Below are 12,898 nucleotides of genomic sequence, written 5' to 3'. Positions count from 1 at the left end.
TGGCATTCATCTACTCCAAATTCAGATGTCTAAAAGTTAGATATCAAAGTCTAAACTAGTTCCCTGGACATTCTTCAGAGCTAGTGAAGAGAGCAGGCACCTCTGGACATGCTTTGTCTGACTGCTAGAGATACTGTTCTTCTGATGGGACAGAGACAGCTTTATCCTTGGGGCAGGCGGGATACAACCCCACCAGAAATTTATAAATCTCTATAAAATCCTTCTTTGGCATTTTGTCTTAGTTATAGTAGGCACTGGTGGCATAATGAGCAGGGCAACTACAAATCTTGCACAAGCTTATTATGACATGGAAGAATTAGGTACTGCAAGTTGTATCAATAAGTAGCAAACTTCCATAAATTTTTTAAAATTTATTTTCTTACTGGTGTCTTAACTTGTTAAAGAGTACTTTGCATTTATGCACCTCCAAGATAGCCTTTGGTGGGGATTTCAGTGTTTATCCCCCAAACTTATAGAGATGGGCATGTGGCAACTCAGGCTGAACATGAAAATGGGTGCCTGGAGGACATTAGAATCATAGAATCAGTAAGGTTGGAAGGGACCTCTGGAGATCATTTAGTCCAACCTCCCCGCTCAGCAGGGTCACCTACAGCATGTTAGACAGGGTTGCATCCAGGCGGGCCTTGAAGATCTCCAGAGAAGGAGACTCCACAGCCTCTCTGGGCAACCTGTGCCAGGGCTCCGTCACTCTCACAGGGAAGAAATTCCCCCTCACGGTCAGGCAGAACTTCCTGTGCTTCAGTTTCTGCCCATTGCCTCTCGTCCTGTCACATGGGACAGCTGAAAAGAGTTTGTCCCCGTCCCCTTGACACCCTCCCTTCAGGTACTTGTACACATTGATAAGATCCCCCCTCAGTCTTCTCTTACCCAGGCTGAAGAGGCCCAGCTCTCGCAGCCGTTCCTCATGGGGCAGATGCTCCAGCCCTCTGATCATCTTCATAGCCCTACGCTGGACTCTCTCCAGTAGCTCCATGGCTCTCTTGTCCTGGGGAGCCCAGAACTGCACACAGTACTTGAGATGAGGCCTCACCAGGGTTGAGTAGAGAGGCAGGATCACCTCCCTCGACCTGCTGCCAACACTCTTCCCAATGCACCCCAGGAGACCTTTGGCCTTCTTGGCCACAAGGGCACATTGCTGGCTCATGGTCAACTTAGCATCCACCAGCACTCCAAGGTCCTTCTCTGCAGAACTGCTCTCCACAAGATCAGCCCCCAGCCTGTACTGCTGCCTAGGGTTATTCCTCCCTAGGTGCAGGACTCTGCACTTGCCTTTGTTGGACCTCAGGAGGTTCCTCTCTGCCCAGCTCCCCAGCCTGTCCAGGTCTCTCTGAATGGCAGCCCAGCCCTCAGGTGTGTCAGCCACTCCTCCCAGCTTGGTATCATCCGCAAACTTGCTGAGGAGGCACTCTGTCCCCTCATCCAGGTCACTGATGAAGAAGTTGAACAGGATGGGACCCAGTATTGAGCCCTGGGGGATACCACTAGCCACAGGCCTCCAACTAGACTCCATGATGCTGACGACAACCCTTTGAGCTCTGCCTTTCAGCCACTTCTCAATCCATCTCACTCTCCACTCGTCTAACCCACACTTCCAGAGCTTCTCTAGGAGGATGTTATGGGAGACAGTGTCAAAAGCCTTGCTGAAGTCAAGGTACACAATGTCCACTGCTCTCCCCTCATCTACCCAGCCAGTCATTCCATCCTAGAAGGCTGACTGGTCAAGCAGGATTTCCCCTTGGTGAATCCATGCTGACTACTCCTGATCTCACCTTCTTTTCCTCCATATGCTTGGAGATGACATCCAGAATGAGCTGTTCCATTACCTTTCCAGGGATGGAGGTGAGGCTGACTGGCCTAGAGTTGCCTGGGTCCTCCTTCTTGCGCTTCTTGAAGACTGGAGTGATATTGGCTTTCTTCCAGTCCGCAGGCACCTCTCCAGTTCTCCATGACTTTTCAAAGTTGATGTAGAGCAGTCTGGCAACAACATCCACCAGCTCCCTCAGGACCTGTGGGTGCATCCCATCTGGGCCCATGGACTTGTGGATGTCTAGCCTGCCCAGAAGGTCTCTAATCCTATCCTCCTCAACCAAAGGGAAGTCTTCCCTTCTCCAGACTTTCTCTCTCATGTCCAGGCTCTGGGATTCCTGAGGGCTTCCCTTAGCAGTGAAGACTGAAGCAAAGGGGGCATTCAGTAATTCTGCCTTCTCTGTAGCCCTTGTCACCAGGGCCCCCACCCCATTCAGCAGCAGGCCCACATTTTCCCTAGTCCTCCTCTTGCTGCTGATGTATTTGAAGAAGCCCTTCCTGTTGTCCTTGACATCCCTTGCCAGACTCAATTCCAACTGGGCCTTAGCCTTCCTTGCCACATCTCTACATACTCTGACTGCATTCCCATAATCCTCCCAAGTAGCCTGTCCCCTCTTCCACATTCTGTGTATTTTCTTCTTCTGTCTGAACTTGGCCAAGAGCTCCTTGCTCACTCATGCAGGCCTCCTGCCCCTCCTGCTGTACTTCTTACTCATAGGGATGCACCTCTCTTGAGCTTGGAGGAAGTGATGTTTGAATAGTAGCCAGCTCTCCTGGACCCCCCTTCCTTCTAGGGCCTTAACCCATGAGATTCCACCAATTACGTCTTTGAGGAGGTCAAAGTCTGCTCTCCTGAAGTCCAGGGTTGCAGTCCTGCTTAGTCCGTGTTCCTTAGTTCTTAGTTGCCTTAGTTCTTTCCTGACGGATCCTGAACTCCACTATCTCGTGGTCACTGCAGCCAAGGCTGCCCCCAACCTTCACATCTCTAACCAGTCCCTCTCTGTTGGTAAGGACAAGATCCAGCAGGACACCCTTCCTCGCAGGCTCATCCACCATTTGTGACAAGAAGTTATTATTGATGCATTGCAGAAGCCTCCTGGACTGCTTGTGCCTTGCTGTGTAGTCCTTCCAGCAGATGTCAGGGTGGTTGAAGTCCCCCAGGAGAACCAGGGCCTGTGATCTTGAGGCTGCTTCCCACTGTCTGCAGAAGGCTTCATTAACTATCTCTTCCTGGTCAGGTGGCCTGTAGTAGACACCCACAACAGTGTCCCCCATACTAGCCTGCCCGTTGATCTTTATCCATAAGCTCTCGACTGCCTCCTCCTCCACTCCTAGGCAGAGCTCCATGCACAAGGTCCTTTACAAGGTAACAGTGACCTTCTTTGTATTCCAGTGTATAAGAACAAACTGTTCTCATAATTTTGTAATGTATAGACTGTATTGTTTTCATTTTTCACACTATTACTCTCTTAAACCTCCTTTGTGTGATAGAAGCACGTGTGTGTGCAGGCATGTACACACACACACACACACATAGTCTGTTACCAAATTTTCTGTAGAGATTCCACACCAGCTAAAAAGCACCAGAGTCACCACCATGGCGAGGTGAATCACTCTCAAAAGTGTGTTTTCTCTGCACCAGCTGTGAAGGCAGCCAAGGGTAACCATCTCAGACTTAAATACATCTTTTAAGTGCGCAAGTTATGGCAGAAGAGTTGCACCTTAAATTTGCCTGATGTAGAAACAAGCAGTTTAGCTTTATTTATATAATGTAGTACACTCTGTATATTCTCTCTCCTATACTAGTGAGTGGCTCTTTTTTTTCTTTTTAATCCTTCAAGTTCTCTTTGTTTGTGAGAGTTTCTGCAGGTAAACCTGCATGCCTGTGTAACTCAGTTACCTTTTCCTTAGCATTTGAGGAATACTCTGACTTGCTTCTTTGATTTGTTAGTCCAAACTTTTTGGCCCTTTGTGGAAAATAGTTACATCCTCATTCTCTTTAATATCTAACTTTTAGATATTAAAAAGTAAAGCATTGAGAAGGTGACTCTATGCTGGAGCAGTGCAAGACTTTGTTGTAAAGAATGTTCTTGATTACAGTCCCACAGTCACTGTTTTGAGAAGCTGCAGACACTGGCTTTATGTGTGTTTACATTCTGTGCAATTCAGGGGAGTTATTCTATAAATTTATACCAATGGGAACCACTAGTGCCCTGATTTTCTGCAGGGTGAGCCAAGCAGGAAGACCTAAAACTAAAAACAGCACAGTCTTTATGAATCAAAGCTTTGTGGGAAAACATTGTTTAGACAATTTTTGCCTCCACAAGCAAGAAGGAGTTAGCACAACTATCTAAGAAACCAGTCTAGAGGGCATTGGGATTAATGTTAGAGTCTCCCTTGATGTTTGCAAAAAAAAAAAAAAAAAAAAAAAAAAAAAAAAAACACTGATGGGCAGGAAGTGAGCAAGATTAACTGCAGTGTTCAGGTCTATTACTCTGTGAAAGCATGGGATGTTTTGTTTTCAAGCCACCTCTAGATAAAGAGACAAGTGATGCTCTAATTTTATCCTCATAGCTTCAGTCTGAAGCTCAAACATTTATGCAATATTGTCTTTGTCTCTTCTGTAGCCCACTGATTTTGAACTTTTTCTTACCAAAAGTTCTCTCTTTGGGATTGATCTCTATTAACATTTTACTTCCTGAATATTTGATTGTGATACTAGATTAAAAAAGTCCTAAATGATGCTTGTCTGTGCCTGGAATGCTGTCAGCTCAGCTCAGGATGCATAGATTTGTGTGCCAGTAGATTTGATATATGAGAAGCATTTGTCCATTTAGCTTTCTGCATTCCATAAGGCTATGGATTTCTTTGTTATGCATAGGAGCTGTCATGCTGGATCAGAGCTGTGGTGATTCATTGGCTTAATGCTGCTGGAACCAAAAGCAACATTCAGATGAGAATTTCAATTAAAAATCAGGAGAGATATAAAATATATACTTTAACAGTGAGGGTGATTCATCATTGGGAAAGAACTAGCCCTGGAAGCAGTGAATTTTTCATTTGTGTTTGCAAATTAGCACTGGAGGTCTTTCTGGATGAAAGTTGTAGCTAAAAACAAGTTATTGAGTTTAATGCAAGGGTAACTAAGTAAAATCACATAGGCATATGATAGAAAAAAATAGGCTACATGATGAGACATCTTTTCTGTCTGTTTGTCCTACATCCAGAAAAATAAAGTCTGTAGGAACAGAAAATACTGGATTTTTCAGGAGAACAAGGACTACCTGTGACTTTCCTCCCTCCTCCTCCAGTCATTGGTAGCTGAGAGGTTTTCATGCTGCTAGCTTGCTGCCTGAATTTGACAGAGACCATTGGCATAGCACTGATTCAGCACCAAAATTGTGTGTGTTTTCACAGCAGGGCTAGCTTTAGAAAATATGAAGCCCTCTGCAAAATCAGCATATGTTATGTATGGGAGAAAAACTATGTGGTGGAGTGTGTGTGGGAAGGTGGGCAGTTAGGAAACTCATATTCATCATTTTCTTTTTGTAAAAGCTGAGAAAAGTAGTCACCTTTTTCAGCTTAGAAATGTTTAGTAAGTTTGAAATAAATTATGTCATACCCTGGATATGCCTTAGTACAGGATTGTATGTTGGGGGTACAAGTAGCTCATTTTTTTAATTGGCCTGGCTTATTTATGTCTCTGAATTTGTTATTCACATGGCCCAGACTTCAGAAGGTGTTTTTATTTATAATCTCTGTTTAGAATCATCATGATCTCCTGTCTGGTTTTCTACCCTGGAAGTGGATCATATTTTATCTGTGGCAGTGATACAAATTCATATTTTGTTCAGAGCCTGATTTGAGCTTTGTTGAGCTGCAAAGGGACATCATCTCCATGGTGATGTTCCTTCATGAGCTTATTTTTTTGCTGGGATGGTATAGACATTTTCATTTGGGTAGGATTTTTCCCAATCTAGCCTCTAATTTATCTGTCTGGATTTACACTCCTGAGTGGCCACCAAAAGGCATCAAGCTCAAAAGGAGAAATCCTACAGTCCTCCATGTGTTCTAGAGTTTGTGTCTCTTATAATTAGCAGATTTACAGGAACTGAAGAAAAGATCAGGTGTTCACAGCAGCCTGAACTGCACAGAGTTGCAAAAGTAACGGCTCTTGTCTCCAATATTTACAGGTTTTGAGCAAAGTTGCAAAAGCTAGCTGCCAAAGCTTCAGTTGCAAAATAAGCCTATAAAAGAATGCTAATAAATGTGTCCCGTTCTTCAAAGTTATTGAGTATTGTTCCACTAGGACCCTGAGTGGCTGTACGGCTCTAATGGGAATGAAAGACTGCTTTGGCTGAAAGTGAGGGGCTGTGTTGTCTAGCTTTACTGTCTGAGGTCCTCGGAGTGAAATCTGGCAACATGTGTTCAGTGATTATGGGCTGAACAGAGGGCATGTCTGTATCACTGAATAACAGGTTCAGCAAGTGAACTCTAGCACTAAACCTGCTACTGGTCACACTACTTAGCTGTTATGTTATTCCATGGCTCTGCTTTGGACAACTCCAGCAAGCCTTCTCCAAGGGAGAAGCAACTAGGATTGTTGCTGGGAACAATTCACTCCAGGGATCCCTTCTTATATACAGTATATATGAGATAGGCCCCCTCCAAGAGTCTCCAGCAGCTTAACCCCAACAGCTCCATCAAATGCCCTTGTGCCACACTCCAAGGCCTGTTACACACAGTCTCAGCTTCATGCTAGAGCAACATCACTCACCTGGGTGGCATTTTGAACATTTCAGATATCTTGCAACAAAAAAATACACACAAAGAAGAATAATTTTATCTGTGTGGCACTAGGGTAGTACATGATGGCCAGCTGAGTACTGTGGAGAGTGGATGTGGCCAGTCTGCTCTAGAAGGGGCCATGAAGAGCAGGGATCCCTCTTACAGGTACATTTCTGCCAAACTGGTGATCACAGACTAGACAGGTGACAATATTCTTCTTTACAAGATGGGTGAGGCCATGCTCTTCCCTCAAGATGGCGAGAGGAGCTGGTACTCCCACTGATGACTGTGGTGAGTTATCTAACTACTAGGCTAGAGCAAGAGCCCCAGGTTCAGTTCCCACCTTGTCCTCGTAGGGTGCAAAGAGAAGGCACTAGCCCCTCATTGCTGAGAAGGAAAAGAGGTTGCTCGCTCTCTCTTTCTAAAGCCATGCCATTGTGCAGAAAAGACATTAGGAATTACTGGCTTGATTTAAATCTCTAGCTTGATGCTTAGCGCTTTTCCCTAGAACAGTCCTAGGCTGAACTGGTCACTAACAGTGCAGGGAAGAGTTCTGTGCTGTACATTAAACAAAGTCTGAAAGCAAACTGGAGAGCTGGGATCATGGACTTCAACCTGCAGATGAGCTATCCCAGCCTGGGATGGCCTAGGCTGCACACTCATGGGCTCGTTCTGCCTTTGGGCCTGATGGATGGAGGATGCAAGAGTGCATACTGTCCCTACTCCATCATCATGCTTGTAATCATGTATTCAAGGACTGAATGCTCTTCTACAAAATATGAATTCAAGGCACCTCAGCGTTTCAATGCTAGTCTAGTGCTTTAAGTGCTAGACGACAGCATAACAGGTAGAAATTGCCCAAACCACTCTCACTACCTTCTGGCTTTAGGTAGAGGGAGAGCACCAGATAACACATTTTATAAATGTTTGATGCTCTCTGTGTTAGGCAGGTTTTGAAAGTGGTGCCCCTGAGGAACACACACCATGTGAAGGGGTCCTGGTCTGGCTAAAGTCCTGGGCCACATAGCTCTGGACTTATTGGAACGTGAATTAAAGCTCTAGGTGTTACTAACTTTTTAAAAAATAAGACACTGTTGAAAGTTAGGTGGGTTGTACGTGAAATGTGAGGAAGTCCAGTGTGGCATTTGCATGCTCCAGTTGCACTTATGTGCTTGAGTCCTCTCTTGAGTCCTGGCCTTGTCTCTTGTATTGATTTCTTGACATAACTAAGCTCGTAGATAGAAAGGTGTTTGACCTATGGGCTTACCTCTTATTGGGTTGTCGTGCTGGGCACATCTCAGAGCAATTGTTTGCCCTACCAAATTAGTTCATAATAACTGGTCATTTTGAATGAGGTGAATGAGGTTCAGTCTATTCACCACTGAGGATGATATTAAAATCAGATCTAAGCCTAGCTAGGATGACAGAATGACACATTCAGGACGAGCTCTGAATATTTCTCTGATCTTGAAAAAGAAGGCTAAAACAAAAAGCCTTACTGTTAATCCCTCATCTCGCTGTTTTCCAATAAGACTGAATGGGAGCATGATTTAGTTCTCTTTGCTGTATTTCATTCACCCCAGCACTGCTAAATATAATATATCCATATATAATATATATGCATGATTTTTGAGGACAGTGGCTCTTATGGAATTACCCAGCTATTCTATCAGATAATATCCTGACTTCACTGTAATTTCACATCCTGAGTTTGATGCTTACATTATCTTCTGCCTAATATTTTTCGTAAGGCTGTCATGGCAACAAAGGGAGAGTGAGATCTTCTTCCAAGTCTTTCTGTCTCGCCTGTTTGTTATCCAGATGAGAAGATGGCATGCCTTTGGTTATTAAATGCATCGTCCAGTATTAAACAGCTTCCAAATGATCACGTGTAACCACCTATTTGCTCAGCTTTGCCTCCTTCCCCTTTTTCCTTTTCTGTGGGCAAGTGCGAAAAGGAACTTTATTTTAAATAATTACAACTCTGTGATAAAGACTGACTCCGCATGTGTTTCCTTAGAGGATATTTCCACTCTGTCTGTGGAGGGTACTTCTGTCAAATTGTCCTTCTTCTATTCCATCCAGAGAAGAGCCAGCCAGGAGTTCCAGCATCTCCCAATGCAGTGAAGCTGCAGAATAGCAGCCCCTTCTTCTGCACGCTCTGCATCGTGGACTTCAGCGTCTCGCCTCCAATATGAAACTTATCTTTGTCCCACCTGCTGCCATTGCTGTCCTGAGCACAGGAACTGCAAGCAGTAAATTAAACTTAGTTAAGCATGAACGGATAAATTGCTGCAGAGTTGAATCTGAAGTATGCCAAATTAAAAAAGATAGCTAAACCACTCCTGCTGCCAGGTAGTACAGCATGGCTGTCTGTAACGTACTGTCTTTGCTCGTATTTTGTTTACGGCAATTCGAGCAGCTTCTTCTTAGAGACTTTACTGTCAGCTATTTTCTTATTGATATTTATCTTTTATTCTTCATTGATTAAATTCAACCTTCTATTTTCTGTGTAGCTGAGGTAGTGCTTTTCCTGCTTTCATTCTTAAACCCATGGTATTTGGGTTGAGGTTCAGCTACACAAAACACTAAGCTTCACAAGTAGTACTTGGTACTTATATGGTACTAGCAAAGTTGGTCAAAAGTTTCCCTATGAGTTATATAGGTTTGATAACAAACTTCTTTTCTTCTCCCAGGCTGCCTTTTTCTAGATTACAGACTCTAGATCTTAGCTCTTAATGATTTCAGCTTGATGCTATAACCACAATATGGGTCTGGCTATTATGGCATTTGATTTATTTTAAGATTCCACATTACTAGTCAGGAAACAAAGATGCAGTGCATGAATTAAAAATTTCATCTTGCATACAAATGCTCCCAAGAGTTTACTTTTCTTTGCTGTGTGTTTTGCAGTATTTGAAAAATCAATTTGAAAATTCATCCACAGAAAAATTTTTCATTAACCTGGGGTAATTCTGACCCTGCAGATGATGTAAAATGTGTTAATAACACACAAAAATCACAATGAATTAATTAATGTTAAAGCTAACTGTAATTCTTAAGTTATTGCTAGACAAACATCATTGTAGCATGAACTGAATTTATTATGAAGAACATCGTAAATATGTTCTTCTCTAGCAAGAAAGGATGCATCTGTAAAGACTGTGTTTCAGGTTGTTACTTTTGCGTGCACAAAAGCAAATATGCATCTCTTGAAAAGTCATATTGTTCGTACATAAACTTTAGAAGTTTGTCTCCAAATAATCATTTTTTATTTTGTGATAAATTGTCAATGCCCTAGGACCCTTCCAAAATACTTATGCACCACAAGTAATAAGGTAAGTCAGGAATATTGTTCTCTTTAGCAATTACTTTGCAGTCATTTCAAGAACAAATCTGCATTCTGTGCTTACAGAAGCTGTTTCTGAATAACTTGCACTTTTCTTTGTTCTCTTGAGGTTCCAATATTCAGAACTGAAACTTGCTTTGTATTTTGAATTCTTTCACCTTAATTCCATTGAACAAGTACCCAGCAGTGACGCACCCTCACTGATTTGTATTTCCTTTCATTAGTCATTTAATTTGTAATGGCTCTTCAGTAACTGACAGTTGCTTTCTATGATAATACTCTTGGAACAGTGTCTAGTGTCTGCTCAGATTTACTCGAAAAGCTATGGGGATACAATATTCCCATTACTACCTTACTCTGCCACTCTCCAGCAGTGTTACCGCACCACCTCTGTTCTCCGAACCACCACTCTTGTCTCATGCCATGTCCCCAAGAAATGAACTTTGGGAGCTAGAAAAAGGTGTGACTCAGTGCTGGGAATATGAATGTTGTGTGGGACAATGGCTTACATGTCTTCCTGCCTTCTTTCTACTCTTACCACATCTAAGAGCCAGAGGGCAACTCAATCTGCTTGTCTCCTTTCGTTTACATCATGGCATCCACTCATGCATGTGTGTGTTGGGTTGAACTCCAGGCTCTGAAGAGCAGAGGAGCAAAGATTGGGGTCCAATTTATTACATTTAAACTTGGAGGTTCTCATGCTCCATACTGTGAATTGATTCCATGAATTGATGTCAATTAGTCCATGACTCCCAAATTAAATGAAAGTCATCAAACCATTCGGGAATGTGGAAACTGCAGTTGTGCTCACAGTGACATAGCTCCAGAATGCAGCTTCTCTTAGGTGACATCCATAGCCATCACCTGACGGGTTACCAAGCTGTTAAAACAATAGTAGGACTTTGCACCTTTGATGGCTGCCCACAATCATCTCAGCTGGGCACTCTAAAATGGAAGGGTTGAAAGTCTTTGAGAACTTCTGAACCTTTTGTCCCACATGATACTTGAGGAACGAATGCTTTGCCTTTCCACTTACATCGTAGCTGATGGCACTGAGCGCTCCATGTGTGCTGCTTGACATGATCATTTCCAATCAAAGCGGGGAGAGATGCAAATTGATATAAAGCTGAAATGGAAAAGAAGGATAAATTATAGCACAGTCAGAAAAGTCAAAGCATAATATTGATTAAAGGCATGAGACTTAAATACTGGTGAAGGAAAAGAAAGAAACACCTACCTGAAAACAATACAGAGAAAATATTCATGTGGAATTTTGTCTTCTCGGACAATAAAGTCAGCAGCAGCCCATTCTGCTGTCTGCAGAGAAGGCATGTCAGCAGAGGGAAAGCATGGCAAGTGCATTGTCATATGCCCCTTTGAGCAAAGCCACAAATGTGCTTCTGAAATCTTATCTATGCAAAGCAGTGTGAGAGTACGAAAAGGTGGGAAAATGGATTCCCGATCTCCTGACAGTATGTGCTGTGAATGAGCCACAGATGGAGCCTCCAACATCACTAGCCTTTTCAGGCAGACTTGCTCAGATTGCAGGCTTGGTAGATACTTAAAACTGTGGGAAAGCTCTGATAAGGAGGTTTCTAGTATCTATACACAGCCCAAAGCCTCTGGAATTGAAAGTGCTGGTTAAATACCGCTATCCATTTCCCCAGAACATTGAGCATTTGCCTTTTCATTGTCTCTTCTAACACTGTATTCATCCTCATCTTGCTACTTACAAGAGATTTTTGGTGAAAAGGATGGATGAAGAGTGTGAATACACAGTGCTTCTTTGTACACCAGCTTTCAAGCGAATTAATGTGTCTGACTGTGACTGGAATCTGCCCTGGTGCCTAATGGGAGCTGTGAGCTGACTATTTAATGTTCAAAATCCAGCTACTAGCACCCATAATCTTTGCCGTAATTATTTTCGTACTGCAATAGATCATAATCAAGCGACAGTGAAGAAGCTGAACCTGTTCAGAAATTTTCTAATGTCCCAAAATTCAGATGATGTATAGACAGAAAGCAGAGATGCTTAATTCCTCTGGGCATTCGAACACAGCTACTTCTCTCACACATGACAATCTGTTCCCTTTCCCAATAAAACGTGAGCAGTCTGGCCTATGGTTTGCACTGCCTCACTTCAAGCCTGAGGAAGGATCATGGAACTGGCTTGGTACGAAGGCTGGTGGGGTCTGTGGTATCTGACCCCAGCCAAAGAGGCAGGAATAGCCCATGAGCACCTGGCTTGCCAATGCAGCTGCATTTGGGCTCCTCCTCACACGTCAGAGCTTGCTTGTTTCCACAGCTGTTCGGCTGAGGCTTGGGTGCAACCTCGGGCCTGTGCTGGGAAGGCAGGTAACTGTGCCCCTGTTCTCCTGCTGGCCTTTCTCTGATTTCCTCTTCTGAATGATCTTCCTTTGGTCTTTCTTACTCTCCCTAGCATGTCTAAAAGCCCATGGGTAGTGGTGACCCTCCAGGTTCCCTTGTCTCCTCCAAAGCTCTGTTGAAAGGCTCCAGAGCCTATTTTGAGATGCTTTGGATCCCTCTTGTGTGGCAAACAACTCAAAGCAAACCTATTCTGATGTGTTGGACCCTGCAACTGAGAAGGATAGACCTGGATACACTCATGCATTGGTATGTCAGGTGTAGGCATATATTGATATAGGCATATAGTGAAGCTATTGCTACAGCCAGCAGAAAACATCATTTTAGCTTGTTTCATTGCTCAGCAAAGGAGTGCAGGTAGCCTTGGAAAAGGTCATTCAGCAAAGAGCAAAGAAGTAGAGGAGGTAAGTGGAGGGGAAGATCTGAGACAGCACAGGGGAGCTGAATTTATGTTTTAACCACTTAGTACTAAGTCAATCAAATGTGGCTTTGTCAACACAGTGTTTATATTAATGCAAGATAGAAACAACCGAATCTAACTCTTTTTGT

The sequence above is a fragment of the Rhea pennata genome, chromosome 1 (genome assembly GCF_028389875.1).
Source record: "Rhea pennata isolate bPtePen1 chromosome 1, bPtePen1.pri, whole genome shotgun sequence".
NCBI classification, from domain to species: Eukaryota; Metazoa; Chordata; class Aves; order Rheiformes; family Rheidae; genus Rhea; species Rhea pennata.
The sequence above is the reverse complement of the archived record's forward strand: the minus strand, read 5'-3'. Positions refer to the sequence as shown.